Genomic DNA, 21,217 nt, shown 5'->3' with positions numbered 1-21,217 from the left:
GACTGTTAGGAGTATCGGATTTGGACTCCCAATTTGCAGATACTATTATATATAAAATAAGCAACAAGTTTCTACTGTATAGCACAGGGAACTACATTCAATATTTTGAAGTCACCTATAATGAAAAACCATATGAAAAGGAATACATGTATGTACATATATGACTGAAACTCTATGCTATACATCAGATATTGACAAGTCAATTTTTTATACTACAGTAAAATAAATGTTGCTATCCATAAAAAATAAAATAATTTAATAAATACGAAAAAAAAAGAGTATCTTTTTGGAAAGATTTGGAAAGAGCAAGACCAGAGTCTGAAACTGGCCCGAGCCATGTGACATGGGGTGAGTACCTCAAAAACCATTCCAAGTCTCAGTTCCACAAGAATTCAGGTGACAAATAAATGAGATCAGGGAATGAGACCAAAGTGCCTGGCATCACGTTCCTTGTGCTGTCGGTGAGAATGATGACAGTAACAGCAAGAATGAGCCAGAATCTGAACCCAGGTCTGATTGCCTCCCAAACTTAATCTCATTTCACCATTCTTTGTACAGTTTTCTCATCACTGGTCGCTGGTCTAGAGCATCCAGTGGAGCCTTCAGCTCTGATTTTTAGGGTGCAGAAGATGCAAGGCCTCTGGGGGGGTGAGTCCGTCCATCCCCATCACCATGGCAGGTAGTTTGTGCAGCAGGAAGAACAGAGACTGAAGAGGAAATGCCAGCTCTCCACATGGGGGACATGGCACCATATGGCCCTGCAATTAGGGAGGAAGAAGACTGCCAAGGGCAAAAATAGCCCTGGCAAAATCCAGCACGGCTGGTAGGAGATGTCAGCCCAGGTCAGCTCCTTCTCGGGGATGTTCCTGTTCCCCAAGAGATTTTACTGTCACTCCTGACCATGAATTTGAAAAGGATCTGAAAGATGAAAAGGAAGTCTGATGATAGCGGGTTATTTCTAAGGCCAGGTCATTAAAACAATTTTCCCCTTTCCTAAAAGCCTGGTGCATGAACAACTCTTCAAAGGGAAGAGCTACTTCGAGAGATCATTGCTAACTTTGAGGAAGCTTAACAACCTCACTCTCCTCGCCTATAAAAGGCAGGTGCATAAGATGAGATGGCTCATCTTCTGCAGCTCTGACATAAGCTTCTGAACGCAGTCCAAGCGCCGGAGATGGCAGAGGGGAGAAAGGAAGCTGCAGAGATTGATCCCACCTGTTCCTAGTAGTGAAGTTTTATGTCCCAAGGAAAAGGGCAGGGAAACTTGCAACAGGATCCAGAAGAATGTGTGAAGGTCTCAAGTGTATATCTGTGAATATTCAGGTATGTTTCACACCAGGAAAACAACAATCATGGTCATCTTTTAAACCCAAAAAGTAACCCAAGTGTTCAGTTTCCTTCTCTTCTAATGGAATGAAATGATCAATGACATGCAAATACCATCATTCATTCATTCAGCTGAAAGCTCTCTTATGCATTTGGCTTTGAGGGATGACTGAAAAAAAAAAAACCAGCTGAGGGCTGGATTTGGCAATGTGAAAATTAGTATTTCTTAAAATAGAGATCAATGAGGCAATCCATTTCTTAATTACAACACCTCAATATTTTTCTCGCGACAGCTTATAGTCAAAATCACCCTTGATTGATGCTTCTTTGGTTAAATAGCAGCTGAGGAAACTGGCTTGGATTCAAGGACCATGTTTAATTAGAACACACACACACACACACACACACACACACACACACACACACACACAAAAGTACTCGATTCACACCCACTTGGTGAGATGCTCACACCATAAGGGGCACATGAAAACTGAAAACAAACGAAAAAGGCTGGTTCATGCTTCCATTTCTGCTCACTCTGGGGCTGTTACCCACAGTGTTGAAAGGCAGCTGGCATGGACTGGATTATTTAGATGTTTTCCCTTATAGACTGTTGATTTCTTTTTTTATATAGATTAACAATTCACTATTTATTATTATTATTTCTGTTCTCATCTTATCTCTCCTAACAAGCTGTAAGTTCTTTGAAGGTAGAGTCCATCTTTGTATAACTCCTAGCACTTTAAGTTTCTAGCTTCTAGTACCTCCTACATAGGAGGTTCTCAGGAGCCCTATACCGGATAATATGAAAGGGGAAAAAAAGTGATCTGCTAATGAAATACAATTTTTTAAAAAAAGCTGTGAAAATGTGGCTACAGCCTACACTTCCTAGGGATTTCTGCCTGGCCCCCTTACAACAGTTATGAAGGTAAAACACATCCAAACGGATTCCAGGGTCTGTTCAAAGGAGATACTCCTTTTAACCGAGTGGAGTAGAATTTGTATTGGAAATGTACTGTTTTGGTCTATCTAGTCATCATTCTCCTCTCTACGCAACCAGCTTCAAGCTCAAGAGGTCAGCGAGTAACCCCGACCTAGCTCTCAGCATGGTCTGTTCTCTGGCCAACGTGTTCAGCGATGGTCATATGACCCAAGCTAATCCAACTGGACTCAATCTCGGGTCTCTGATTGTAACCAATAAGAAAAAGAAACTCGCTTTCAGGGAGGTTGCTAAACTGCAAGGATGGGAGTCTACAGCTACGAGGAACAATCCCATTCCCACCAGAAATGAGCCTGTGAATTCAGAGGAGAAGAGAGCTGAGACACAGGGGCAGATTCATGACAACAACTTTTGGGTGCCTGGACCCAGCCATGCCTGAAGGGAAATCTACTTTTAGACCTCTTCATTAAATAATCCAATAAATTATCCTTTCTGTTTAAGTCAGCATGAGCTTAGATTCTGGCTAAGGTAATGGAGAAGAGTTCTAAGTGAAACATGGATGCTACTGAGAATAAGTACAGGTTTGCAACACTCAGATTCCTCACTATACTTCCCAACCGACTTTCTCTAACCTCAGCTGCCATCAACCACCACACATTCCATGCATTTAAATATTAAATGCACTCCACTATCTATTGTGCATGAAAAGACCATGCACATTCATGCCAACATGCCTTAGCTCATGATATTCCTTTCCTCATGAGATACTTCTTCCTGTCTCTGCCTGATGAACTCCTACTAATACTACAAAGCCCACTTTCCTGTGATAACCATATCCAATACTCACAAGCAGAAACGATCACTTCCTTCTCTGTGCTCCCTTAGCCATTTTCCCTATTATATTGCAGCTTATAGCACCTGCCACACTGGACTATTGTTTATTGTTCCTTTGTCTCTCCGCCTGCTCAACAGTCCATATTCAAGAATGTTAACTTATTCACTTTCGTCTCCTCATAGTTTAATGTTCAATGATCAATTGTGAGAAGAAGAAAGTAAAGAAAGGGGGACAGAGAAAAGGGATGTTTTCTGAAAAAGAGTCTCTAGGGCCTGAATACACCTTATAAGTAAAAATCTGGAAATCAGTATTAGATTCAAATATTTCCAAAATAACCTTCCCACCCTTTTACTGAGACTGAAGAATCACTAGAGACAATCACTGTTAAACTAACAGTCAAATTAGGATTCCACGTTCTCCTCCAAAACTCTTGAAAAACACACATTTAAAGAGGAGAGAATGAAGTTAATGAGGTTAAATGTAATCACAAGCGTTTATCTGCCTCTGTCTTTTTCCCTAACGTAGGTTGGAGCGTAAGGATGAAACCAGAGGGCAGAATTAGAATTCAGGAAAGGAACAGCCTCAAGACCTCCCCATTCTCAATATAGTCAACAAAATGCCCCAGCTAAGAACTATCCCTTAACTGGGACAGACTCAACGGGAAATTGCTTGGCCAGGCTGAAAAGTACACACCACACTTTTAGTGCAGGGAGACCCATCTCTCTCCCTATCTCATCTGGGAACGTACTGTCTCGTGTTAAGCATTTTTTGAAAGAAATATGCATATTCTGAAATCCCCTATAGGTAGATTCACCCCAAGTTAGGCTGGGTTTAACTGTAATATTACCAAAGCTCTTTGAAATCTGGAAAGTAAAACATTAGGGCTATCAAAAGAAATACGTAATGGAGCTGAAAAATTAACTACAGCTTCAATGTAATTCAACTGGCAACAGGCGCTAGACACTGCACCATCATCCAAGTCTCAAAGAGCAAGATTTGTGTCAGAAGCAGACAGATGGGCAGGGCAGCCACTTTCTCTCCACCTGGCCCTCAATCTTTTTCTTTTGTGAAACAAGACACACACACACACACCAGCTACCGTCAAACAGCGAAGTCTCTTCCTCGCACTGTGGCCAAGGGCCCATCTGAAATGGAGATCCCCGTTCTCCAGCAAACAAAACAACAACAGAAAGATGCCTGTGTCCTTTTAACCTGTACCCGCATTTGTGATCGTGGGCCAAAGCATATGTGCTCAATAACGGGGGTGTAAGGAAACATATGTTAAATAACTCACTGCAGCACAACTCGGATCAAGAGCAGAGCGAGCCTTTCGGTGCGGTTTCTAGACACAAAGGGAGCTGGCCTGCTCGGAGCTTTAGCAGACGGTGTACAACCAGTTAGCATATGAAGAGAGGCCCGTGCCTGCACCCACTTTCTGGAAACAAAAGCAGTCTGTCATCAACACAGTTTACATACCAATGGTCTCTAATTAACCTTTCACCAGTGGTTTTGACCACAAGTGCCTTTTCCTTCTGAGCCTCAGGAACCTGGGGAAGCACTAGCTCTAGACTCGCAGTCTTGGGTTTTAAGGGGCTGTGAAGTCCAGACCTGAGGATCGGGCTGTGCTGTTAGGAGCTGTGTGAGCTGAGGCCGGGAACTTAACCTCTCTCGCTCCCCACACCCTTACTTCCATAGAAGAGGCATGATAGGTCTCTCATAAGAGCAGTGGGAATATTAGATTAAATAACATATGGAAAGTGCCTGTCACCAAGATGGGCTCAAAGGGAGAGTCACAAACCACACACAGTGACTACGGGTAGTTACTTGTTTAGCGCCATCTAAGTGATGATGCATATTTTAGATCAACTATCACAACCAGCAAACAGGAGGGAGACTTCTTAATTGATATTGGCCTCCCTGGACCACCAACCCCTTTCCAGCAGGCCCTCCTTATCCAAGGAGGACATATTTCAACACCCCCAGGGGATGCCTAACACGGCAGCAGATGGTACAGACCCCTATCATACCATCCTTTTTCTTATCATCCATACTTATGATAAAGTTTAACTTATAAACTAGACATAGTAAGACACTAACAACAATAACTAGTAAGAAAGTAGGACAATTATAACAAAATACGGTACTAAGAATTATGTGAATGTGGTCTCTCTCAATATCTCACTGCACAAATTTAAGACCTTTTCCATCTTAACTAAGCACTTATGCACTGCGGCCATCACTTTTCCAGTAGGGGGTGTGGCAGCAAAACCAGCATGAATTTCTTATTCCTTCTTCACAATTTCACGGAGAGATTTGTTCTTACCGTAGATCTTAGCAAACTCAGCATATTATTTTTTTTTTTCCTTTCCTTACTAAGTTGAGAACCTTCACCTTTTCCCTCCAAGGAAGCACTTTACAGCTTCTCTTGGGTATCTGAACTGCCAGCATCACTACACTTGTGCTTTGGGGCATTATGTAAAATAAACATTACTTGAACACGGCCACTGCGATACCTCCACAGTCCATCTGATAATTGAAGACAGCTCCTAAGTGACCAACAGGCAGGATGCGCTGGACAAAGGGATGACTCACGTCCAGGTGGGACAGAGCAGGATGGTATGATACTTCATTGCACAACTCAGCATGGTACGCAACTGAAAACTTATGAGTTGCTTACTTCTGGGATTTTCCATTTAATATTTTTGGACCTTGGCTGGCCCCAGGTAACTGAAACCAAGGAAAGCAAACCTGTGGATAAGGGAAGGATGCCTGTCTGCTCACCCTGCTCTATTATTCACATCACTCCCTGGTATTCTGCATTTATTTGGGATTTACTGTCTGTATCCACACTCCATGATGTAAGGTTGGTTGAGGTCACTGTGCCCAGCCCCAGTGCCCCCAAGAGTGCCCAGCCAAAGAAGAGGCCCTCGATAAATATTCACAGGATGTTAGAATGAATAGAAGTCTAAAAATGTAGGAATACGATATTTTATGTATTTGTTTTGGGGAGAGGGGTGAATTTTGATTAAAAGGATGTTTAATATGGCAGGCTGGTTTAAGTCTGAAACAGGATTATCACCTACTTAGGCAACAAATATTTACTGGACAGCACATGTTACAATACTGACTGCTCAGCGCTGAATGATGAATCAGATTCTGCCATTAAACAGGTTTTAGAAGAACACGGTTCCTATGTCCTGGGGTGCATCAATGCACAGTAATTCCTCCTTCACTGGGAACTGCCCCTCTCCCGTCTCCCAACACAGTGGGAGAGGTGAGAGCAAATGCAGCTGTGCTGATAAAATGTAACCTGCAGTCTGCCCTGCGAGGGACGGAGGAAGCAGATGCGCAGAGCAGCAGCCAGGCTGCAAGAGGGCTTCCAGGCTCCCTCCTGTGCTGTGAGCCCGCATTCCCAACTGTTACCAAAGCTCTGGGTGGTACAAGAACCCACCATGTGCTGGGGGGGAAGGTGGTCGGGGGAGGTGATGGGCATCACTAGGCAACAGATACAAAGAACTTTGTTAAAGTGTCTATTTTGTTAGGGAAAACTAACCTAGAGAAATAAAAAGAAATCTGAACATACACTAAAACATGAAGCTGTCTCTCACAGCTAGTTAAAAAGGAAAAACTGATAACTTCATATAGGATAATTAGTGAGCAACTGTCCAGTGTCATACGATAAGGTATTATTCAATAGTAAAAAAAAAAAAAAAAAATACATATTTGGGGAAAAATCAGATTTATATAAGGAAATACTCATGATACGTTAATGAAAAAAGTAGGATATAAAACTACATATACAGGATAATTTCAATCATCCAAGTTGTGTGTGCACATAAATGTATATGCATATATAGACATATATACATGTATATGCCCGTATACATTCATGTGCACACGTAACATACATATACATTGATGTGCACACATAATGTATGATATATACGTGTGTATACGTGAGAGAATATGTATATAAATGGAGAGAGAGATGCAGAAGTCAATGTAGATATCACAAAGGAAATACAGCTGAGTGTTCACAATGATTATTCCTGGATTATAAAATGAGTAAGAGTCTTTTGTTCCTGACACCTTTTGGTACTTTTCAGATTCTCTATCATGAGTAATTACTGTTTTACAGACAAAATGCTGTACTTGAAATATTAGGCAAACACTTCTGAAAAGTTCTCCTGTTTGTGAACAACTCAATAGCAAATGGTTTAAAGGCCGCCAGGAACATACTTGTAGTCGAGCCAGTTGGCTTATTACTCATTACAACAGGGAGAGGGCATGCTATGGAGATTGGCGAGCGGTGGGGATGGGGGTGGTGGTTCAAGAAGAGGGTACTGCAAAGGGCGCTGGTTACGAGTCACCTGGGCTCTGGGTGGTATGAGACACGTGACTTCAAGTGATTTGAGGGAGGGGTCAAGGAAGCAAGGCCTCCTTCCGGACTGGATGCTATTAAGAAGTGGAGGTACACGCCAGAAATTGTCACATCGTAACTGACTATACTTCAATAAAAACATAAAAATAAAATAAAATTGATGGAAGGGAAAAAAATGGAGTTAATTCTCTGCTTGCATACTCTAATAAATCCTCTCTAGAAAGCAGGAGGAATGAATCACTGCCACATCTGTAATGGTGAAAAGCAAGAAGCTGCGGTGAGTCATCTTAGTCAGGAGGGGAGGATGAATGGTCATTTTCGTAGTCGGGACAGTTTTTAAGTTGTGGCCTGTGTTAAGAGATGATTCTGAGTGGTCTTGTCCCAATCTACCACAAACGTCTCACTGATAGTAGCAGGCCAGCTCCAGAATGTCAAGGAATATATATGCTGTGAAAAATACTGAGGAAAAAGCACTATGATGAGTTACCTCTGACAACAAGCACAATGCAAACTTGATGGGGTTACTGTGTAAATTAAGTAATGTGTGTGAGTGTGACTTAAAAAGCTATTAGCTGCTACATATGTATTAATATGTTGCTAACATCTTGACCATCACTGTCATCCTAATCAATCTCTTCCAAGACCTAAGAATCAGTATTCCTTGGGAGGGCAGCGAAAGAAACTTGTATGTTAGTTTCAGTCTACCGAGATGGTTAAGGATGCTAGAAATCAAGACGCAAATCTTTGAAATGGACACAAACTAAAAGCTCAGACACAAGTTTTACAATACGTGTTTCTTCCTAACTCTCGCATGTCTCTCTCCTTAAAAATTCCTAAGAAAGAAAAAAGTGTAACTCTTATCCCAGAATACAGTAACTTAAAGGAAACTTAAGAATTAAAATAAGAAGTGAGGCAGCAACATATGGGCAACCAACTTGCAGTGGTTCAGCCCAAAGAAAAGTAAACACTAAGAGAAAGTAAGTGCCACGTACTATTAACACCTGGAGTAGAAACAATATTAAAAAGATGAAGAACTTGCGGGGAGGGTATGGCTCAAGCGGTAGAGCACATGCTTAGCATGCACGAGGTCCTGGGTTCAATCCCCAGTACTTCCATCGAAAAAACAAATAAATAAATAAACCTAGTTACCTACCCCCTGCAAAAAAAAAAAAAAAAAAAAAAAGTTAAAAAAACAAAAGATAAAGACCTCTTGATAGTGTCTTCCTGTACTCTCATGGGTCACCTTGCATTTTGGAGGCCACCTCCCTCAAGGAGCTTTAAGGACGTCAGCATTCTGGAAGTACACGCAAGAAGCTTCTCAAAGACTAGGAAGTAACTGTCATGAAGCAAAAACTGCTTCATTTGTGACTTGCCCTTGTTTCTGTGAAACTGTAAATTCCTAGGGGACTCATAATCTAGCCATCCACTCATTAGAAGGGGAAAATACCTACAGAGTTCACGTGAGGGACCACACTCTGTATAAGGCATGAAGGTCCACAAAGACTGCCCTAATGGGCAACAACAGCATCTCCCTCACGAGCTATCTCACAGGCGGGACAATGCACTGCTTATTACACAGGAATTCCATCTGGAATATCGCCCCCCCAAAGAAAATCCATGCTTATCATCTTATCAAAGGGTTGCAGAAATTTAAGAAGGCAAAGAAATCAAAAAGCCTACCATAAAGGGGTAACAGGCAAGATGAGTTACACAGAGTAAAAATTAAGACCAAACCCAGGGAAATCAGATCCTCTTACCTTTTTTTTGTTTTTAACTAGGACATGTACATAATGGGGTGGGGTAGCAAAAATTAATTAACCAACCAGCAAACACAAAAATTCTCTCCCCTGACTCCAGCCCTCCAGTTCCTCCCCAGAGACAACCATTATGTGCTACACGTATGCACCCAAACACGTATTTATTCATTTAAAAACATACATGGTAATGAACTATATACACTGTTCAATACCTTGCTTTGTCCCACTGAACAATATTCGTTCCGTCATTCAGTGATTTACTAAGCAACTATTACGTAGCATGCATTGTCTAAAAGGTGCTAGAGAGCTGATCAAAATTGATTAAATTCTTGAACGCATGGAGTTGATACTGTGGTGGTCAATGTTACATCACCATACAAACCACACTTCATTCTCTCAGTGGGGCAAATTCATCTCACTGTGTGAATATGCTACAATCTCTTTAACCCACCCCTTATTGATAGGATTTTAGGTCATTTTCCAATTAATCCATTCTTTTTTTTTTTTAATAAATATTGATCTTACAGCATCCTCTTCATTTATAAACAAATGTTTGAGTCAAACTCTAAATAGCTGTTTAAAACAGTTAACCTATGCCAACGTTGTATTTTGAAAATGTTTCATTCATTGAGTTCTTTTCATTTAACCAACCTCTATAAAAACACATGGGAGAAACTATTCTTTTAGAATTGTTTAAATAAGATTCCAGCCGATTATTTTTAACAGTTTAGCAGAACATGTTACAGTTTTTAAGAGCTTACAAAGAAAGCAAATGTCATCGTCAATCCATTTTTTTTTTCCCCTTGCAACTGTTAGGTGTGGTGCTAATTCTTCCAGCTGGGTTTCAGACAGCTTTAAAACTAACTTTGAAGTTTCCCTAACCCTTAAAAGTCAGAGTGACTGCTTTGCCAAGAGAAACAGAGCTCTTACTGAACAAGGCAGAACTCACTCGGTTCTCATAATTTCAAATGTAGATGTTCTGGGCTCTGTGCGTATGTGTATGTGTATGTGTGTGTGCGTGAGCACACGCTTGCATACGCGCGCACATGCAGGCAACATTTATTGAGGGTCTATGATGCACTGCAGTCCAAGGGGTAATTGCTGAGCCATACTAATCCGGGAATTACAAAACAAAATCAAACCCAGCACAGGAACCTGTACTGATTTATAAAAACAACAAAACAAAACAAATCCCAACAGAAACATTCCTTGAGCACTATGTATGCCAGGCCCTGTGTTGTTTTAAGTACCTCTTCTCATTTGGCTATGCAACGATCCACTTTGCAGATGTGAAAACTGAGGTGCAGAGGGGTGTAGATATCTTGCCAAGTTCATTCAGCCCCTAAGTGATACACAGACAGCTTCTGCTTTAAAATCTGTCACTGGTTAGGACGCTGTGCTCTTCTTGCAACTACAAAATACATCTAACAGTAACTGTTTGTAGATTATGTGCTAGGGTTTTAAAATTCATTACTGTAAAACCTATCATGTAGGACGGACAAAGGGTAACTCACAAATTCTATAAATGTTGGGTCCAGGATTCAACCCCAATCTGTCTGACCCTACGGTTGTCTCATTTTATCCACCTCATGGAACCTCCAAATGGTGATGCCATGGAGAGGTTTTACTGCCCACCTTCCGCAAAGAGGCAGAGTTAGACATGGCTCTGGACTCATACTGCCTAGATTAAAATCCCAGCACAGTCATGTGGCTGCTGTGGACATTGGACAAATTAATCTCTCCATGTTTTTGTTTATCTGTTAACCAGCGATTCTCGGTAGCTGTGTGTATCAGAGAGAATAAGACATGTAAAGCGGCCAATGCTGAGGCTCTCCGTACAGCTCACTGCAGTGGTTATTCCGCCCATACTCATTCTAATAATAAAGCTACCATCACGTGTGTTCTATTCCACATATAAACCACTACAAGAACACTGAGCACAGCCTGGGGTTAAAACACATCACATGTTGGAGAAAAGGCCGACTCTGAAGCTTTGTTATTAGGAGAAAACTAAGGACAACAGTCCACAGAGGAGGAATTGGAGTCACTGAGCAACTCCCCAACTCCCATCCCAGAGTTCCTCAAGCAAAGGTCTCTACTATTCCCAACATAGCTTAGAAATCACACCGGCGGCTGTGGTGCATCAGCTCCGGGCTGGAGGAAGAAACTCTGCTATTGGCAGACAGGCATGATTGCCAAGAGTTGCATTTCCTCTGAGTGGGCAGGGAAGCCATGGAAACTGGAGCCACCGGCGTCTGGGGGCATCCCAGGTGAAGTGGAGTCCTCCCAGCTTCAGAGCGACCTTTTACTCACAGATGAAGAATCCCAAGAGGGGAGGAGATGGGCAGTTGACAGACAGCAAGCCAAGGCGGTCCAGGGTGCCTAAGCACCCCTGTTTCTGTGTTGGGGGCCTCCAGCAGCTCAGGCTGGGGAGAGAAAGACGGCTCTACAATGGGGCTCCGCACAAAAGGACCTCCTCCTTTTCAGTCTCTCTCCATTTCCTCCAGCTGAGTCTAGTTTTATGCAAACAGGTCTGGAAAAGCAGCTCAAAACACAGGCTACTGGAGGCGTGGGGAAGGAAGCAGGAGGGTGAGCCAACAGTTCATTAAGTGGTAGCAGGCCAGTGAAGTGGGGACGGCGGGAACCGGAGGCGCTGATGAGGGAGGCACCTCGGCTTTTACCCTCCTGGAGGCCAAGGAAAGCATCCTCCAGCGGACCGCCCTGCCCTAAGCAGCGCGAGCCCGGAGGAGACCGGCCGCTCTCGTCCCCTTCCACCTGCCCCCATGCCACATCCAAGGATGTCCCCGCGTGCGGGCCTTGCCGCTCAGCTGTGCCCGCGGAGATGCTCGCCCAGAAAACATGGCTGAGCATCCGCGGTGCGCGCGCGGTGCCGGAGCGTTCTGGGGAGGGATGCGGCGGGCGCCAGGCGGCGGGGAGGTCAGAGGTGCGGGACCTGAACGCCTGGGCTGGAGGCAAGCGCAGCGCGTTCCAGCGTCTCCCTGAAGCGGCTCCTTCTTTCCTTCCTTCCTCCCTCCCCCTTTCCTTCTCCTTTCAGTCTTCCTGGCTTCCCCTCTTCCTCATCCCTGCCCAGCCTCCTTCCTGCCTCCCGGACCCCCGCCCCTCCCCTCCTCCTGCTGTCACTTCCAAGCCCAAGGACAAAACCCGCCCGCCTGTGCGCGGTTACCTGCGGGCCCCCAAGCGGCCCCGAGGTCCGCCTCGGTCACTGCCGGAGCCCAGGCGCGCGCTCAGCCGCCGCCCGCCTCATCCCCGCGCATCTGAGCGGCCCCGGAGGCAGCTGCTCCTTTTATGGGGCCCGCAGGCAGAGGCACTGCCCTGGCGTCCCCAGCCCGCTCGCTCAGGCGACAACGGTGTCAATGCGCGCTATTCACACTCGAGGGCGGCTGCTAGGTCCCCCGGGAGTGCCGGCCTCTCGCCCGCCCCCATCGGCGGAGGGGGGGTGGGGGGAGCCGAGGCGACAAACAGGGCTTTCAGGGTACCCAGCGGGTGAGGGGAGGTCACGTGGTCCTGGCCCATGGTAGCCGAGAACTATGCACCCACTAAGAGTTGCTACAACCTTGGAAATGGATGTGGAGATGCAGGTGAAACAGGAGAGTTGGATTTACTTTAAAATACAGCAGGAATAAAGTGAACCTTCCATCATCATCCCCATCATCACCATCATTTTTTAACTTACAACAATGATTAAATAGCACCTGCCGGTTTACTAGTGATTATTATGGGCCAAAAATATTCTCTACTGCAGCAGACCATTTGGAAAGCACTGTGCTGGTGTTACAGTCCACCACCCCGACACTCTGGTTAGTACAAATCATATCTTCACTCTTCTGGAAACCTATATTGGCCCCAATCCACAAAACAGAAGCTAACCACCTTAGCTTAACATTCAAGGTCCCTAAAAAAATACTATCCTAAAAAAAGGGGCCTTACTCTTGAACACTGGTCCATTTTACCATCATGCAACCCTAAAAAGGGGCAATTACTTGTCTTCCCCCTGTAAGATGAAAAGGATGTGACTCAGAGAGGTTAAGTAACAGCCAAAGGTCACTCAGCCTAGTGCTTGGAGCAATGTCCCAGGTCAGTCCAAGCTCAAACTCCTGGATTTTGGTCTCCCCATGCTCCTGCCTTTTATAAACTTTTAAGTCCAAGAGGCATGCCTTTTGAGCTTTGGAATATACTTCACCTCTTCTTTGGCAAGAATAAAACCAGAAAAAGCTGAACTCCCTGGGCCAAGAAAAAAATCCCAGACAGCCTCCCTTTGAACCTGTCACCTCAGCCCAGCTCTTCTTTGTGATTTATATAGAATTTTACTTGTAATTTTGGGCGGAGCGTGGCAATAGTGAGTGGGGCATTCATGGCAAATAATCAGTTTGACTACATTGGGGTTAGCCCACAGTGTGTGCACATTATTGCCTGGGACAGCAAAGCATCTCCCAAGGAGAAAGCCAAAAGGCAATTATTTGATACACTTTACATAATGTTAAAATGATGTTCCCATGTGAATTATAGGTGGAGAGCAAAATAAAATCCACACTAAGGGTCTGAAACGGGTCTCCCCTCAAAGGTGTAGGAATGCATTAACCGAAAGAGTGAGTTAAAACACATTTATTCTCTTGTGTGTGTGTGTGTGTGTGTGTGTGTGTGTGTGTGTGTGTGTGTATGTGTGTGTTTAGCAGCCACAGGGTAAGGATTTGACATGAGTGGTTTCCATAAGCAAAGATGGTACAATTTCCCTAAGTGGAGCTCATCGGAAGACTAGGTAAGTCTGATTCTGATCAGAGGCAGTAAAGAAATGTCTAAGCTAGTCATTCCAAAAGGTAGGAATTAGAGGTGGTTGAGATCTTCCTGTTGAAGTGAAAGTGATTTTCAGTTTCAAATAATTATATTAGGCCATTCAGTGTGTGGAATGGAGTGGCTGTAGTACATGGCGTTCCTGCTGAGAGGGTTCTCGAACGCTAAGTGTTAGGAGGCAGAAAGCCTGTAATTAGAAGCCCTGAAGCAGCCACCTCTCCATGAAGAAGGCTGGAGGAGAGCCTGCCCAGGTAATAAGGCTCTGAATGTGTGCGTGTGTGAGCGCACGCGCGCGTATCCCCTGGCCCTATTTCCCAGCATTACCATCTAATTACCATATAATGTCAAGGCTTATAAGCTTCCAGGGATTGTGGAAAGAAGAATTAAAAGCAAAGGGGAACAAAAAAGCCACTTGACAGGACTCGAAAAAATGTGATTTAGAGAAAGCAATATTTGAACCCACATCCAAAAGAAGCTTGCGTTTAACATGGGGGTGGAAGGGTGGCTTATCCTTTAAAGCAGCCAGCAAAATTCTTACCCGCTCTCAGATTCTGAGCTACACAACTTCTCATTTCATTTGCACTCCTGGTAAACTTTCTTAGAAGCCCTCTCAAAGCTGCCGGTAAATGCCACTGGGAACAAAAAAATAAGGACTTGGTGATGATGTCACCATTCTTTTGTCTGTCTCCACTCATATATATGAAAATGGGCGTCCTTTGAGCCAATCTCGCCTGTCTCGGGCCCTGATCCTCTGAACTGCTTACTTTAGGAAGGCTCTGTGAAAACTGAAATTTGCATTTGCCTGTCGCGGGTGGTTTGGCAAATCCAACTCAATTCTGTAGCCATTCCTGAACCTACAGTCTATCTCAAGCAGATGCACGTGCTGTGCCTCGGTAAGGATTATGAGATGAATTTTAGGTTTTATGTAATATACTGACTAATTTATGTTTCCTGTTCACAGATGGTAAATGTAAAACTTCTCAGGGGGAGTAAACTACAGCCTCACACAACTTGGGGTTTTTGCTCATCTGTCCAAGGCAACAGTACATCTCAGGTAGGTCTGGTCCCCAGCTCAAGCAGAAATGCTATAATTGATATTTACCGGAAAAAGAAAAGGTGACATCCTGTATTTCACACAGTCAAATGATCAACAATCTCTCTCAAACAGTAATACTGGTGTTTCTTTTGAGCCTCTCAAAATGGATGGAAAAATTAAGTCTGATTTAATCTCCCTCCGCTCTGCATGGTATAACAATATTATGTCATATGTTTGGAGTTTGAGAAGCTGGAGGCAGCTTTTGCTCAACTGGCCACCCAGAACTTATTTTCTCTGTGGTAGGTATGAGTCTTGTCCTCCATTTTGGTGGTTGGTGTTTATTTTTTTAAGTGCAAACATCATGGCCCTAACATCAAACAGAAGTAATTAATTCAGTTTGGCTTTGAATTTTTTTTTCTTAAAATGTAGTATCTTTGCCTTTTTATTTATTCAACACATGTTTTTTGAGCACTTACTATGTGTTGCATTGTTTTGGGTACTGAAGATTTAACGGTAAACTGACAAAAAGCCCTGCCTTCATGTGATTATATACTTGTGCCTGACTAGACTCCTAATACCAATATTATAGACACATGGGTCCACAATTATTAACCATCATCATGGGGTAATAATGTAACAGGACATTCTAATTAATGAGTAAGCCTAGAAAACTTTTCCTCAGTTTTAGGATGTGCTCTGTATTTTCTCTGTTGACCTTCTGAGTTTTTCCTAATATGAATAAGGCTACAAATTGACCAGCATGATCACTGTTTAGACCTTGAACTTTGGACTCTACCTGTCTTGGGTGGGTATCTTCAGTCCACACTTGGCTCTGTGACCTTGAGCAAGGTACTCAGTTCTGCTAGTTTTCAGTTTCCTCATTTGTATTTTTAAATGGCAATAATAAAAATACTTCCCCATAGTCATGTTATAAAATTAAATGAGATAATATAGGCAAAATCATTTGGCCTAGATCAATGTTTCTCAACTTTTTTTCCCCCAGTATTGATCCTACCAGTCAGCTTTTTTAGATTTCTTTTCCCATAATCAGTCCCCCTTTCCAAAGACATTTTAATACCACAGATATCCTACATGACTATTTACATATTGTAGGCATATCTGTACTCACACATAAAAAGAATAAGATTCTTCTTCTCTCCCTAAAGAACCAACACTCCCCCCTTAGGGCTGGTATTGCTCCCCGCTCAGAAGACAACCTAGTGCCTGGCACATAAATGCCTGCTAAATCTTAGCCAAGAGTAATAGTCATAATAAAAATAAATAAAATAAAGGTAAGAACCTGTGTGCCAGACTGGAGAAGGGCATAAAGTCTGATTTAAAAAAAAGTAGCAAGAAGCCCATTAGCTCTGACACCCAGGAAGCCAAAGTCCAAATCCAACAGCACAAGCAGGCAGCATTTGGAAGTTGGAGTTGAGCCCGAATCAAGACCGTCTTCTTGCTGATGGGAACAAGGCAAGATGCAGAGCAGCAGGGCGGCTGGACAAGAGGGGATTACAACTCTTAACCAGTCAGCTCGGGCACTCATCACTTGCACACGCAAAGAACCAAGACAACAGCAAAGTTCTCCAGGATAGATACATCGCATAGAGGTTTGTTTGGGTTTTTTTTTTCTTTCTTGCCTGAAAAGTCCTCTTCCCACCTTTCTGTCCACCCAAGTCTTATCCCTTTATCAAACCCGCGAAAAGCCCCACTTCCTTAATGAAGTCTTTTCCAGTACAGGGTCTTTCCCACCCTCAACCATCACATAAATCTAAGCTGAAGGACATTCTACAGAATAATTCATCACAGCTTTTGTCCCTAAGTGTTAAGGTTATGAAAGACCAGGAATGGCTGAGGAACTGTCCCAGAATGGAGGGGACGTGACAACTAAACACAAAGTGGGGTCCTAGATGGGGTCCTGAACAGAAAAAGACTTCATTGGAAAAAAAAATAGTGAAATCCAAATAGTACTTAATTAACAGAATGTTAATTTCCTGGTTTTGATCATTGTACCATGGTTACATCAAATATTAACCGGGGAAGCTAGTTAGACGATATACGGGATATGGGAACTCTCCATCCTATTTTTGCAACTTTTCTCCAAGTCTAAATTATTTCAAAATGAAAAGTTTTAAAAAGATGGTGATTTGTTCACTCATTCTTGCAGCAAGTTTGTCCAGAGACTTGAGAGTCAGCAATGAACCAAAATCCTGAACATCATGGATATTATTATATTTTAGGGATTTCACGTTCAGAATAACTACGGGGCAATACCTATGGGCCTGGTCTTGTCTGCTGTTGCCATGCTGCGTTTGTGTGCTCTGGTCATGTCCCATGGCGGGAGTGTAAGTTGCTTGTGACAGAGTATGGGTCTTGTCCTCTGCCTCTCCCCAGGTTAAATCCATTGTATAGGATGTAACACACACCTAGAACAATGCTTGGTACAGACTAGATCTTTAATAGATGAGAGGAAGTGCCACTTTAAAAAATATGGGGAGGGGGACTAGCTCAGGGGGAGAGTGCATGCTTAGCATGCATGAGGTCCTGGGTTCAATCCCCAGTACTTCCCTTAAATGATAAATAAATAAAGAGGCAAATGAATAAATAATAAAAATATGAAAGCTTTTGACATAGAGACTGGCACAAAGTAGGTGTTTGATTAACAGATTTCTTGCCTAGAATTTAAGAATGATCGTCTGTTGGTCTCCTTAGACTTAAATGCTATGATTTTATGACATGTCATACTTAATTCTTTGACATGTAAGAGTTTATGTGTGTTTGTAATTGTGTGAGAGAGCACTGGTGAATTCATTTTGGAGACAGTGGGAAAGAGGACTAGAGACCTAAATGAATACATCCCAATGGACCCTAACTCTTCAAAAAATAAATTAAACTGGGATTTAAAAGATTTTAACAACTTGCTTTAAAAGACAAGGATGATCGTCAAAAGAGAAGCACCAAGAATCTCCTGTCAGACCTTACACCAGACTTTAGCTCCTTACACATACATTAAAACCAAAAACAAAGCCTGTCAGATGGTTCTAAAAATGCAGTGGACTTGTGTGAATCACAGTGGATTACATTTTTCTTGGCAAAGACCTCCCAGCTCGTCCCCAAACCTGAACCGCTCGACTCATTTACTCATGGCACACAATGATGTCGCTAAGCTCAGGGTCAGTTCTGCCATGTAGTCCATACACCTGGTCCTCTCCCAGGGTTCACTCTGTTACTGAATGTCACCTCCATCCACCCCACTGTAGAAGCCAGAACCTCACCAATCATCCTGGATAACCCTTGCAGGTGCATCCCCAAGTTCTGACAAATTTTCCTCCTAAATCTATTTCATGTCCATCCACTACTATCTCTACTGCCAATGTTCTCATCCACCACGATCTTTAGCCTGGACAATTACAATAGCTTCTAAACTGGCTTCCCTACCTATAATCCATCCTGCTTACAGAAGGCAGAGAGATCTTTAAACAAAAGGGAAAAAAAAGTTTTTTAAGTAAATCTGATTATATCATTCACCAGCTTAAGGCTTCAAAGAACAAAATCCTTAATTTGACCTAAAAGGCCATGTTTGGTCCAATCTATGCCAACGTCTCCAACATTATTTCTTAACTCATGATTCTCAGCCCTTTTGGCTCTAGCCTCACTCGCCTCCATTCACTGTTTCAAAACATACCAAGCTGTGATCATCTGGGAAAGGCTCTTCAACAAATCACCCCCATTCCACCTACTCAGTCTTTGTGTCTCACTTGAACAGCACCTTCTCTGAAAAGCCCCTCAACCATCCCCCAGACTCAGTGAGCTGGTGACCTCGAAGATAGACTTTATTGATGCCCATTTCTTGGTATTCAGACTCTTGTGTATTCCCCACTCACAGAGTACCAGGGTTGGTCTATATGACCAACAGTATATAGGAGAAGTGATGGTCTATCTTTCCCAATATTAGTTATAAGAAATTACCACTTCCATCTCGGACATGTGTACACACTGTCTGTCTCCTCTTGGACGATTTTCTCTAAGGGAAGCCAGCTGTCATGTTGGAAGCATCTGAGAACTGAAGCCTCCTGCCGAGGGCCATATAAATGATCTTCAAAGTACATCCTTCAGGTGACTGTAGCCCCAACAAATGACTTGACTGCATCCTCATGAGAATCCTTGAAGGAGGACCACCCAGCTGCACCACTCCTGGATTCCTGACCCCCAGAATCTGAGATTAAACATTTGCTGTATTAAATTGCTAAGTTTTAGGGTAACCTGGGGGGTAATTTCTTACACAGCAATAGATAATGAATACACTTGGCTAGATGCCACTGTCACACCTTCTCACAGAACCTTGTTCCTCTCTTTCCTCAAGCGTATGCCATTTGGTAATTATGTATTCATGGAAGTAAATTGATCAGTGTTAGTCTCATCAGTTTTGGCTCCCCATCCCACCATGGCTTATCTAGAAGTCTGTATCAGGCACAAAATGGACCCTGAAAAACATGAGGTGATTCAATTTTCATAGTCTGACCCCTAGAAGGTTTTCCTTCAATAATGAAATCACCTTGCCAAACTTGCTTTTGGTAGGGAGTCACCATACATAATATGAGCCCTAAAATTAGTCAGTAATTAATTTCAGATAGCCATGTAGACAAGTCCCCCAAACACAGCCTCATCCACCATTGAAGTCACTCTGCAGTATGCTTCAATAGGAAAACACCTGGTATCCAGCCCAGGAGTCTAATAATAACAATCAAATAGCATTTGATCCAGGTCTGGCCAGATTGCACGCTCCCTCCTGTCACTGTCTTGCAGGTCTATGGACGTCCAGGGCACTAATGGGCTTTCTCACCCTTGAAGGGTAATTAACCACCATTCTCCATGTTAAATACAAGGTCTTCCTAAGAACTAAAGGTAAATGCTGTCGACACCCAACCAGGGGACTAAGTGCCCAATTTGTGTCTGTTTTTAATTGGTTGATTTTTATTCAATCACAGATGACAACCACTTTGGTGGACTCCCCTGTGTAGTATTAAAACTGTTGGTCATAAGTGGAACCATCTTCTAAGTAAAATACAGCCAATACTGCCAGAAAGAGATCTGATGGACTATCGTTACCCAGCGTTTACTCAAAGCTGGTGACAGACTTGTACAATTTTACCTCTCCCAGTCACTTCCCCAATTCAGGTCCTATGGTTTGAGAAAGCCCACCATTCACCTCCAACAAACATATGGGTTTAGCCATTACTTCCAGTGGGTTGACTGTGGAAGTGAGGTTTGTCCAGCCTTTCTTGAATCCACATTTTCAACAGGGGTACTTGCTTTAAAAAACAAACAAACAAACAAACAAACAAACAAACAAACCAGATTCTGGACCTCATCCTGTTACATCCAGAGGAAGAGCCTAAGAATCTGCATTTTTAATAAATAACTCAAGAAATGGACTATCGTACCAGGTATAAAAGCTCCCATGTAACGTAAAAGTCACTTCGCTATACGGGGCTGTGATCTCACAAATGCACATGCTTGCTCTAAGAACAATGAACCTTCTTGCTTTAGGAACTTCATTCTCAAATACAACTATTTTGCTAGATTAGGCTTCTCACAAAGGACTTGAAAGGATCAAATTATACACACAGCTCACAAGAGATAGATGAGTTCCTTTTCATAGTAGGTGGGGATTAAAAAAAAGTCATACAACAATGAGAATAAAAATATTCCTCTTAGAGTTCACCTTCCTTAGTGAACTCAGAAATAAGAAATCAACTCTAATGTTGCCTAAGAATATCTTCCTTCAGAAGGTGAGCATTTGAGGGAAGTTATCAGAAGGTATTTTAATGTCACTTTTCACTATAAAAAATAGTGTTCCAAAGCAGCAGACTGAATAATCTTTGCACAATTCTTAGCCACTCTTACTTGTTGTATCAGGGGTCAGGAAGAAGCAGCTGTTTTTGACCCCAACTTCCAACCTACTTTTTTTTTTTTTTACATTTTTTTAATTGAGTTATAATCATTTCACAATATTGTGTCAAATTCCAGTGTAGAGCACAATTTTTCTGTTATACATGAACATACATACTTCATTGTCACATTCTCTTTCGCTGTGAGCCACCACAAGATCCTGTGTATATTTCCCTGTGCT

At 42.8% G+C, this 21,217-nt stretch overlaps 1 protein-coding gene across 17 annotated transcripts in view; it reads right to left on the bottom strand.

Moving 5' to 3' along the window:
• Window positions 1–21,217, bottom strand: part of MAGI1 (membrane associated guanylate kinase, WW and PDZ domain containing 1) — a 578,678-nt gene that overhangs the window by 148,235 nt on the left and 409,226 nt on the right. The window lies entirely within an intron of this gene.

This window comes from Camelus dromedarius, chromosome 17 (genome assembly GCF_036321535.1).
Source record: "Camelus dromedarius isolate mCamDro1 chromosome 17, mCamDro1.pat, whole genome shotgun sequence".
NCBI classification, from domain to species: domain Eukaryota; kingdom Metazoa; phylum Chordata; class Mammalia; order Artiodactyla; family Camelidae; genus Camelus; species Camelus dromedarius.
This window is presented reverse-complemented; position numbering and strand designations above follow the sequence as displayed.